Consider the following 12568-nt stretch of genomic DNA (forward strand, 5'->3'; position numbering starts at 1 on the left):
GTCAGACACCTTGCCTTGTTCAAAGTTCTTGTGCACCCATAAATATTCCATATGTATACAAGACGCGGGTGGCACTGTGGGTTAAACCACAGAGCCTAGGACTTGCCGATCAGAAGGTTGGCGGTTCGAATCCCCATGACGGGGTGAGCTCCCGTTGCTCGGTCCCTGCTCCTGCCAACCTAGCAGTTCAAAAGTGGTTTGCCAGAAGTAGCTTAGTCATGACTGGACCTAATGGTCAGGGGTCCCTTAACCTTTACCTTATACAGGACTACTAGCCTGCTGGGGCAGGGGCGGAGGAAGGGGGTGCGGTAGGTGCGGACCAAATGCCAGGTGGTACTCACCATGGGGCCTGCAGTGCGCCTAAGCCACTGCGTCTCTCCAAACAGTACGCCCGCTGCCTCCCCCCCCCAGCTGTAGAGCAGCTGAGTAGGAGGAGGCAGGCAGACTCCGGAGCCCCCGCAGTTAATCCCGCCCTCACCCCATCCCTATGAGCGGCTTGCATCGCCCCTCGGCGCACCGCCCCTGTGCTGGGGCCCTGAGATTTGCTTCAGGGAAGCTGCTCAGAGGTTCACATATGAGATTAATTTGGTTAGTGGCCATGAGGGATGGAGAACTGCAGAATTCCCAACCTATTTGCTTTGGGCTGCTTTTCCCTTATTTGGGCCTCTATTATATGACGTTAAATTACAGCTTTAATTTTAAAATGCATAGCCTTTTTAGATGTTGGAATCAATGTTACTGTTTTAGTCTACAGTGGTACCTCGGGTTAAGAACTTAATTCGTTCCGGAGGTCCGTTCTTAACCTGAAACTGTTCTTAACCTGAAGCACCACTTTAGCTAATGGGGCCTCCCGCTGCTGCCGCGCCACCGGAACACGATTTCTGTTCTCATCCTGAAGCAAAGTTCTTAACTTGAGATACTATTTCTGGGTTAGCGGAGTCTGTAACCTGAAGCGTATGTAACCTGAAGCGTATGTAACCTGAGGTACCACTGTATTGCTGTTTTGTTTAATTGAGCTTATATTTTAAAATAAATTTGTCCTGCTGCCACATAAAAGGGGACCTTAAAAATAAGTTTGTGGGGGAAAATGAACATCTATTTTGCACATGTGTAAGCTCTTTTAAAACCTCCATCTGAACATACAGAATTCAGGGGACAGGCTCAGCAAGCACAAAGCCATTGCCCTCTATCAACATGTTCGTACTGATGGGTGTGTCACATGAACAGGACTCCTGATGGTGCAATCGTATGCATATCTATTCAAAAGAAAGTCCCGTTGCACTCAAATGTGCAAAGGATTGCAAGCAGAATCATGGAAATAGCATTCCTCATGGAAAATAAGCCTTTGGATGGTATGCTAGTAGTCTGTGGAGATAGATATACATCTCTTCACTTTCAAAACACCTACACAATGCAATTTTTAAAAGCATTCATTTGTGAAGATGTCATGGAAAAGTAAGGCTGGTGGATTTATGAAGATGTGCAAAAGTGAGGCTGATGGGAAGGGTTCTGCTGCTTGAAATTCAGAAGTCTTTCTTGGAGTGTAATGGTCAACCTCTGCCCTACCCCTTTGTCAGGTGGGGTGGATTATTAATGTGGGGTCATTAGGTAGCTTTGTTTCGCACTTTTAGCTCCTTCTCTCGGTAAAACTTGAATACCGTGGTACCTCGGTTTACGAACTTAATCCGTTCCGGAAGTCCGTTCTTAAACCGAAATTGTTCTTAAACCAAGGTGCGCTTTCCCTAATGAGGCCTCCCGCCGCCAGTGCCCTTTCACCGTTCAGCTTCTGTTCTTAGACCGAGGTAAAGTTTGCAAACCGGGACACTACTTCCAGTTTTACAGAGTTCTTAAACTGAACAGTTCGTAAACAGGGCTGTTCTTAAACCGAGGTACCACTGTAAAGGTAAAGAAGTAGCTTTCATTTTGAGCCACTCTCGGGAGTCCTAGATACTGATTGCTTTGGTCCTGCAATATCCTTTGATTTGAAGGTGGGGTAATTTCTGAAATATGAAATTGCATATTTCTAATTTAAAAAAAAAAATACCAGAGGAAAAGATGGACACTTCCTTATTTGAATCAACCAGAAACGCTAAGAGAATCCCAATTATTTCTAAATAAGGCTGGTGTTTGAGTTTCACTTCTATAAAACACTGGCACCATACTATCTAAACATTTAGTCTGGTTAATGTAAGGTATTTTTAATATTTGTGATTATTAAATTCTCCAGGGAACAGTGCCTGATCTTGAGCCAAGCAGTGATCTCAGTTACACCAGCAAGGCCCCTAATGTATTGCTCAATTTTGTTATGTGTTGCAAAGCTTTCTGACATCATTACATGTTGTCTCCAGTATTTGTCCAGAAGGTGGAGCTCTATGGTTTACTTTGTGCTCATGGTTGAAAAATGAAACCAGTCTAGAAAGCTTCCAGTTGTTTCCCTTTGCAACCAAGATTATACATTTCCCCTTCTCTTAGTTTCCACCTTTCAACCAAACGATAATGACGAAGAAAAAACAAAGTGTTGCTTTTTAACTGAGGGAAATAAATGAGTAGAATTCACATCAATACATTCGAAATAATGAATTACTATGTCGCAGAATAAAGATCAAGTTAATATGTGAAAAAGTAAGGGGTTTTTTGTTTCAAAACGGGGGGGGGGGTACTTCTAAGCCAGGCCAAGGATAAAAGTAACCATTGCCTCTTAAAGATTAAGTTACCTTAAACTGTAGCTGCATTTGTGAGCATTTAGGGCAGGTCCAGTCATAAAGAACAGCTGTACTGAGTATCCAAAATGTAATAGCCAATCCTTGGATTCTTCTGTCCTGGGTGTGCCTCACAATAACAAGAATATCTTGGAGTTTGTTATTTGGCAGAAGAAAGGAAAGTAAGGGGTAACTGTGGTCTCAGAATACGAGTTTCTGGAAATCACAAGTGAGGAGAGTGCTTTTGCACTCAGGTCCTGCTTACTGGCTTCCCAAAGGTAGGGAAAATTGTCTTTAAGCTATTTTTTGGGAAATTCATGAAAACATCAAAACTTCCAATATGGGCTTCCATACGCCCGGGTTTTCCCGGAACCCCCCCCCTTTTGAAAACTCCACCCAGATACTATTTTTGGCGGCTATGTCCTGGAAATTCTGGACGTATGGCAGCCCTACCAAAGGCAACTGGGTGGCCACTATGAGAACAGGATCCTTGGCCCAAATCAGCATCACTCTTGATTGCTTGTTTAATTTGCAAATGGCTTCCTATGAGGCATCCTCAAACAATATACAATATAATAAAAAGGTAAAGGGACCCCTGACCATTAGGTCCAGTCGTGGCTGACTCTGGGGTTGCGGCGCTCATCTCGCTTTATTGGCCAAGGGAGCCGGCGTACAGCTTCCAGGTCATGTGGCCAGCATGACTAAGCCGCTCTGGCGAACCAGAGCAGTGCACGGAAATGCCGTTTACCTTCCCGCCGGAGCGGTACCTATTTATCTACTTGTACTTTGACATGCTTTCGAACTACTAGGTTGGCAGGAGCAGGGACCGAGCAACGGGAGCTCACCCCGTCGTGGGGATTCGAACCGCTGACCTTCTGATCAGCAAGCCCTAGGCTCTGTGGTTTAACCCACAGCACCACCCTATATAATAGCAAACATCTAATCATGACATACAATCAAATCTCAGTTCCCGAACGCCTCTGTTTTGGAACGTTTTGGCTCCCGAATGCCAAAAACCCAGAAGTAACTGCTCCCATCTTCAAACGATTTTCAGAAGCTTGAACATGCTACGTGGTTCCTGTTTTGAGTTTCCCTGTTGTATTGAGGCTTCCGCTTTCAGTTTTCAGTTGTCGAACGGTCTTCTGGAACAGATTACGTTCAATAACCAAGGTTTCACTGTGTACAAAAGTTTAAACAACTGCATATATAGAAACAGCTTTTAGCAGTGGCGTGGCATAGGTTGCCAGCACCTGAGGCCATGCAGAGGGGGGCATCTGCTTCACCCAGGAAATTCCAGCCACAGAGATAAGAAGAGTTGTTCCATTGTTTGGAGAGGTCACTTCCTGGTTCTCATAGAGAACATGTTTTCAATGGGCCCAACAACAGAAGAGCGCATCTGTATTGAGGCAGCACCAGGTGTTAAAAATTTGCACCCCTAGTAATTTTGCGCCCAGGGCAACTGCCCCTGTGCCCCTCCCCATGGTATGCCACTGGCTATTCAAGACTTATAAATATAAAAAGCAATTTAAAACATAAACAGCACATGCATATAATCTACTCAAATCCAAGAGAGATACCAACTAGGATAAATATTCTAGAAGGCTTGTTGAAAGAGGAACAGATTGAGAACGTGCCAAAAAGGCAATAGAGATGGTGCCTGCCCAATATGCAATAATAGGGCACTCCAAAGCCTACGTGTCAGCACACTAGGTTCCAGCATCCTGAAAAGAACTGCCTGATCAGATGGTATCCGCAGGATGCGCTCTCCTGCAAAATGCAGGGATTGGTTGGGTATATGTAGAATGAGGCAGTCTTTCAGGTATCTCGGCATCCCAAGCTGTATAGGGCTTTCTACCCTGATACCAGCACCTTGAACCTAGCCCAGTAGCTAACTGGCAGCCAGTTCTTACCTTCTTATTAGTCACAATGTGTTGCCACCAGTAGCTTCTGCCATCAAACGTCTGGCTTACAGTGAATTCCATGCAAGCCGAGGGCACTGTGAGACTGCTCTTGGCCCCCACAAAGCTCTGTGTAGATTGGCTTTCAGCATCATTTCATAAATGGTCTGCAACCATTGTTTAAATAGAAATATGGAACCCAACCCATCAAAACTTAGGCTGCAGATGGAAGGTGTGCATAGCTATCTGCACTCCTTTCTCCTCAGCTTTTCACATCAAGGTGTGTGGTGGAATATACATGCTTTCCCCATTAACTTGCTGGGCAAGTTGAATTCCCACCTGTGTCTGAAAGTACCTTTCTGTGAATTGCTGGAACAGTAAAATCCTGGTGGGCTACTGTGTGGGAATGTTCAGGGAGGCAGGAGAGAATATATTGTTTATTAATATCCTTCCTAACTTGCGCTAGCAAGTTCTATAACTTAGCAGAGTTTTACATTCCCCTTTTTAAACGCACAGCAGATAGTTGGTAAGTTCCCTTATATCCCTCTTAAAAGAATAAACACGCCACAATCTTGTGTAAAGTATATAAAAGAAGTTTACTCACATCAAATCACAGTTGGATCTCTGAAGGTAGACTTAGTTACAAAGTATATACATGTGGATCTATCCCATATGGAGATAGTCCCAGTGTCCTCTGTTCTAGCTAAAAGCTGCTGCTCCAATGACGAAGGAAGTCAACATGCAAAGGAAGTATCTCCCAGCCAGGAGGAAACAGGAAGTTTTTGACTGGCTGGACCAAACATTCCCTCGCATGTCTACGCTAGGAAAACAAGGAATGTTGTACTTGACTGCTACTTACGTATCACATCCCACATACTGCAGCCACACTCAGCAAGGTGGTGTGGAAATAAGGGTGGGGCAGTAGGAACGAAACACAACAACACTAACTGGGGTCAATGCTAACTGGAGTTCCTTTGTTTCATAACTTTGTGCTTTTTTTTGCACACACTGATGGTGGAGCTGCAATTCAATTTAGTTTTTCCTGTGGTATAAACGGGAGAGAATATTCTCTTTTAAGAGTCCTTTTAAAAAGATCTGAACAAGTTGACTCAGGTAAAGTAGAGATTGGGAAACAATGTAGAACATTATAATAATTTTGACTGTTTGAGCTGGCACGCAGTATTAAACATACGGTTTATCATGCCACGATTTCTTCTACTTTTCTGGAGTGTTGCACCAGTTTCCTATGCGCATTGTGCTTTTGCAAAATGGGAGTTTTAAAAGAGGTTGTCAGAGACTGAGATTCACCTCAGTGACAACTTACAAAGACTTCTGTATCATTTGAACTGGTATATAGCAAAGAGGATTGATGCAAACTGGTGAAATGTTTAGTGTTGCATCTATAGCTATACTGCTGCTTCTAAATGCTTGCAGGACAGAGTGCAAACAAATGAGTACAGTGGTATCTCGGGTTATATACGCTTCAGGTTACAGACGCTTCAGGTTACAGACTCCGCTAACCCAGAAATAGTACCTCGGGTTAAGAACTTTGTTTCAGGATGAGAACAGAAATTGTGCTCCAATGGCGCAGTGGCAGCAGTGGGAGGCCCCATTAGCTAAAGTTCAGGTTAAGAACAGTTTCAGGTTAAGAACGGACCTCCAGAACGAATTAAGTACTTAACCCGAGGTACCACTGTATCTGACTTATAAATCTGGCCTTTTGGATTCTCTCTGTTCCACACCCCTTCCTGTCTCTGATTTACACCCTCCTGGCTCAACTAGCTTTCGGTCCCGAACCCTGGCTCAACTGAAGATACACCTGCGTAACTTGCTCTTCCTGACTCTGCCAGGGCTCAGCCAAGTGGCTGAGCTGATGCTGGTGTAATGCCGCGTTCACACGGGCAGTTTATTCTGTTTTCATGACACCCCCCCTGCTAGGTTCTGTATTCTATATGAACTTTCACACGATGTGAAAGCTACTTCTGGAACCATGGGGTAATCTAGTGCACATTTAGTGCTCACTGCTGTGTTATTTGCTTCCTGAAAATCTGCTCCCCCAAAATATGGAAACAAGTGCTAAACCTGCACTACAATTCTGGAAGTGGCTTTTACAGCATGTGACAGCTCTAATATAATATATGTGGAAAATAAGTTCGGAAAACAACATGAAGATGGGAAAAACTTTGATGTGAATGCAGCGCCTAAGTCCCTCAGAAGGGGTGTCAGGGGCAGGACCAGAGAGAGAGGGCTTAGTCTGGATCCGAAGCCCATTCAGTTTGCTTAAGTGACTTGGCAACCCAGCACAGAACACCTTTTAAAAGGCTTGCCTTCCTCTGCCAGGCTTTGGCAGAAGAGCAGCAGCACCTTTGCTGCAGGACAGGGTTTGGAGCTAGTGCAACTTTATGCTGCCTTAATTTATGTTTGCCTGCTTTGCACCAGCTTCTTGCCCATGGGGTTGCTCCCTTCGCTTCTTGCTTGCCTGGATGGAGATTAGAGGGTGTGTATAAGTGCCCCTGGCCTTGCACACGGCAAGTGTGTGGCCCCGATGAGGATACAGCCCTCAAGCTGGAAAACGTTCCCTGCCGCTGGCCTGGGTGATGATAAAGAAGCCCTGGAAGCATGGTCACATCTGGTTTGAAAAAAGAGGGCAGCTCCTTTCCTCTGTCCTGATTCCAAACACACGCCTAACTATATTTTGAGACAGGGAAAACATCTTCAGATTAGTTTGGCTGTTGGATTTATTTTCCCTTAGTCTTTGAAGCATTGCTGCAGAAATTCCCTGCCTGTGCTTCGTTGAAGGTGCTTATTCTGTATTCTTCCGGAACTTCTGTCCTCATTCACTGCTTTCTGCAGACTATAATTTGTGGACTCAAGTGGCGGCATTCCTATATTACAGGGGATAGTTTATTAAGAATATTCAGAGGAGATTAAGGTGTGGTCTCAGTGTTTCTCAATCACTTCGACTCTATGCAACAGAGGAAAATAAATGTCATTTCTTTAAAACACAGGGTGGAATAGCAATTAATATGTGGGTGCACGAGGCACTGTATTGATGCTAATATCGTGAAGTGATGGCAGATTTTCAAAACCAGCTTCTGGGCACAGAAAGCTTCTTTTGCACTTGGCCTCTTGGCTTAAACTAACAGCACAGTGTAATAAAATTAGAGATGAGTTCATAGCAGCAGTTCCAGCAGGTCATGCTGCCCTTCTTAAAAGAAGGAAACAATTATGCGTGCTTCCTGCCCACAGATTTACTGGAATCTTGATGGTCACTATGCGAGCAAATCAGGCACCAGCCTGGGCAATGGTTGGCAGGTGCTCTGAGGCATGGGTTTGCCCTCATGTGCTCTTTGGCACAGAATGAAGCATAATTTTTCCTCTCACTTTTAATTGAAAATATTAAGTTTGTCTCTCATTTTGTGAAGACTTGAACAGCTTGGGTCTTATATATCTTAGGAAACTGCTTCTCCCGTATGTTTAATATTTATTTTTAACTTTTTTTTTTTTTTTGTACATAGACATTCAACAGAAAACAATTAATAATTGGTGCAAACATTAAAGCGCATAGCTTCACTACTGATAGAGCACCCACAAAATAACAGTGGTACCCACACAGTTAAGAAAACTTTCCCAAACAACATAGTGGTGGTCAGGTATGTGATGGTCAGAGTAGGCTCTTCATAATGTGTGGCAAATTAGAGTAGGTCCTTTCCAATTTGGGGAGTTTCTTCCAAACATTGAACAGAGCCCAGAGCTTGAGACGTGAACATTATCATTAATTATGTAGCATCGGTCTCTCTCCCAGTTGGTCTGAAAGGACTGAAATTAGATAAAATATTTGTTTTATGGGTATTTTAAAATTGTAAACTGCCTTGGGTGGCTTGCCAGAAATATGGTATATTATTCTTGTTGTCTGTCTCAAGAGAATTGAGTGCACCTCCAGGGGGTGATGTCAAACTGCTTACGTTATCAGCGCCAAAGTGACCTCCCAGGGGCGCAAGCCTAGGCAGTGTGCATGGATGTCCTGGGCTTCCAGATGACAAGACACCCACACCCAGCCTCACTGATGTGGTCCAAAGGAAAGGAAAGCAATATGTTTGGCACCAGCTTAGGTGCAGGAATCTTCCAAAGGAGGCGTAAAAGGCACCACCAACCATCTTAGGGACTCCACTCCAGATTTGGAGTTTGCCCCTTAGCTTTTTCTTCTCCCTGCTCAATCCGCATCCCTCCCACTCTGGTAAGTGCCAGCAATGTGTCTGTGTTCAGAAGCCAGGAGAGCAGCGATGCTCCACCTACGCTGCCACACAGGCCACTTATGAATGCAAGCATAGCTCTACAATACGTGGGAAGCATGAAAGTGTTGCAAAACTGGAAGAGAAATCAGAGAACTAGTCAACCTCGCATGCTGAATACCATGTTCCCATACAAAATCCCTCAATAAACCATGGGTCTCCAAAGTTCTTGGTTGGCACACAGACTCTTAAGCCTAACACACAAATGTCCAAAAGATGGACCTTATATTCAATATCTTTGCTATACAATAGTCTTCCTCTTTTCACATTGATCACTTCCTTTCTCTCCCTCCCCCACCCACTGTTCCCACTCACAGTCTTAAGTCATAAGGAGTACTTATTCTCCAATGCTTCTCAAAGGGCAGTGCCATAATAAATGATCATTTACTCTTTAGATAGGAGCAAGTGCCCCTCTCCCGATATCCTAAAGCCTCAATATGCATATGCACACATCCATACCCACAGGAAATGACCTCCCAACTTCACTTTTAGCTGTAGTGTTTATCACTTTTCATTCCTCCCTCTCCCAAGTATAATAGTTCTCCTGCACAGCAAAGAATGTTAATTAACCACCATATCACCCAAGTACACAAGTTAAAAATTCTTAACTCAAAAGTACAGGTTGTATTCGCCTTAAGTACAAAGTGTACAGGCTGTAATGAACCAGAATGGCCTTTTAACAAAAAAAGAAAACAAGGCATTAAAAAGTGTGAGTGGGTACTATTATTAGTCAAATAGCCTAGAATGTTTGGTTTTCAAGTCAGGCCTTCTAGCTCCCAAATCAAACAAACACGCACGCAGGCGCGCGCGCGCACACACACACACACACCTAGTTAAAAGTAGGCTAAATATCTCAAGCTCCCTTCAGACCTCACTAGAAAGTGTCTATTGCAGGCAGCATACATGGGTGCAACTTCAATTTTAAGAAGCAGCCCAATAGCCTACTTTGTTCCTATGTTAAAGAGAACTGTATTTGAGCTATGAAAAACGAATACTTGTTTTCTCATGAGCTTATTCTTCCTCTCATTTTATCGCTCTCATACCATCTTCTCAGTCTCTTTCCGCCTTCCATTTCTCTCACTAACAAATGTTAATTTACATGACATATGCAAAGGTCAAGACCCAATGTTCTACTTGTGCCTATTATTATGCATGTACTATACTTGTTTATACATTTTTAAAAACTTTTGGATGTACTATATAAGCCTAATAAAAACTCAATAATTAAAATAAACCATATGTTTTTTTCTATGAAAAACTATTGTCCACCCTGGGAAAGTAAGGTTAAGCATGACCTTTTCATAAATGGAAGAAGATGAACAGAATGCTCTTCTTTGGACAGACACTTGGGCTGAGTTCTGCAGAAGGTCTCTGATGCATAAAACAGATCTTGTATTCCTGATTTTGCTGGCCTTAATTAAAACCTCAGCTCAAAGGAACTCAGCATTGACTCTGAACTACTTCAGGTAATTAGTAAAAGAAATAAAAATAGAAAAAAAGAGAGAAAAGAGAAAATGTGCAGAAAGACTCTTATTACTGAGCAACTACAATCATCCTTTATCTAGGGATATCTGGGAGCCAGGAATTCCAAAGTATTATAATATATTTATTTATTAAATGTATATACCAACCTTCATCCGAAGATCTCAGGGTAGTTCATAAAAAGTTTAACACCAAAGGGGACAGTATGTTTTATATGAGATGTGCGGAACCTTTCATCCTCCGGATGTTATTGAACTACAACTCCCATCATCCCTGGCCATTTGTGTTGGTGCTGATGGGAGTTGTAGTTTAGCAACCATCTGGAGTGCCACACCCGTCTTACGTGGACCAGTTTGGTGATAATCCCAGGAAGGTAATCACCCAAGTATCAAATTGTCTGCCAGATTTTGTCTCCTAATTGGGTACTGTATTCCAGGCACTTTTTATATTATTATTTTACATAGTACTTTTGTGAAGTTAACTTTCTTTATCTTGATTTCTCCTTCTTATTTATCACTGTCCTATACATATCTGGAACTATAAGAAATGAAAGAAACAAAGGATAAATGAAAATTTCCTCATGTGGAGGAACTCTAGCTTACCACATCAAACAGCAACAATAATGCTTAAAATATTTTTGTAGCACTTAAAGTACTCATTTAATTAAAGTTCACATTTACATAAAACTTCAGAATATTCAAAGTATGTGGAAATCTTGGATATTCCAGCCTTCATGCTCAACAGTCAGGGTTGTAAACCAACAACATATGGGTCACAGGTTAGCTACCCCTGGTTTAAGACAAGACAAAGATGACATTTTTCAAAAAGGGTTCTAGGGATCTTTGCATTGCTTTAACATGAGCAATATCCTGGTCTTGCCATAGTTTGGTGTTCCGTTGAGTAACTTGTTCTGAACCAGATGTATGTGATTTATTGAATTTCAAAATAGTTTGGTGGTTGAAACATATGAAAGTTTTAAAAAGGCTCCTCAGCTTTTGGTTCCAAAAGGTTGCTTAAATGGTCTTCACACTATTGTGGCCTAGACAGCTCAGTTGGTTAGAGCATGGTGTTGAAAACAGAAAGTTTACAGGTTCAATCCCCGTAAGGAAAAGCTGTATTCCTGCATAGCAGGGGGTTGGACTAGATGATCCTCAGGGTCCCTTCTAACAACATGGCTCTATGTGTGTGTTTTTTGTAGAGCATGAGACTCTTAATTTCAGGGTAGAGCCCCATGTTGGGCGAAAGATTCCTGCATTGCAGGGGGCTGGACTAGATGATCCTCACATTCCCTTCCAACACTACAAATCTATGATTCTATGAAATAGTTGAACAGTTGCCTCTTACTGCTTTAATTGCGTTTACATTGCATGTTTGCATGCACACTGGATATTCAAGCTGTTTATATGCCAGTTACCTATATGGCACCTAACCATGTCTACTCAGAAGTAAAGCCTACTGAATTTAATCCTTGCCCTAGTTCAGATCAGTAGGTGGGTAGGTAAGACTGTAGCTTTAATTGCAATAACCTGTGGATAAAAACAATATAAGAAATGAAAGAAGCAATTAAAAATCAATCCTGTATGAATATTTAATATGATGGAAGCGGCCTCGTCTGTCTTCAGTAACAAATCTAGACACAGTGCAGGCCACCTGAATGAATCCAAAGACCACCGTTTGCAAACCCCTGTTATAAAGTATTGTTTCTGATTTTATGCTATGGCTTGTGGTTTATCATCTCTTGTAAATTACTTAAGAGACCTGTTTGCAGTCAGCGACTAACAATTCATTATTAACAGTAATGATGATGATGACGATGATGATGATAAGAATGGTTTATATAGGTTTATCGTCTTAACTCAGCAAGACAGAAAAGCTGCCTGCTTTGGAAAGTGTGACAGCCTTTGAGGTACCAGAAACCCAGACAAGAAGGAAAACCAACTCAGATAAACTGTTTTCCCATCCTTCATTCGCTTCTGCGGGATCTCCTTTTTTTCGCTTCTGCGTAAATTCATTCCCCATAATTTGAGAATGGAACAGTCCACTGCTCCCGCTCCCTAGAACCCCCTTCTTTATCTGTGAATGGTACAATCCAGTTCCTTGCCAAATCCAGACAGTGATTAACGCCCGTCGCCGCCACCCGCTGGTGCCGGGAGTTGCGAAATTTGATTGGCTGGCAGATTGCTAACTGTACTCCCGT

The 12568-nt window shown here is 42.8% G+C and overlaps 1 protein-coding gene across 1 annotated transcript in view; it reads left to right on the top strand.

Annotated features, from left to right (window-relative positions):
* ZBTB20 (zinc finger and BTB domain containing 20) overlaps positions 1 to 12568 on the top strand; it is a 633941-nt gene that overhangs the window by 113177 nt on the left and 508196 nt on the right. The window lies entirely within an intron of this gene.

This window comes from Podarcis erhardii (genome assembly GCF_964252035.2).
Source record: "Podarcis erhardii genome assembly, chromosome: 4".
In the NCBI taxonomy this organism is placed as follows: Eukaryota; Metazoa; Chordata; class Lepidosauria; order Squamata; family Lacertidae; genus Podarcis; species Podarcis erhardii.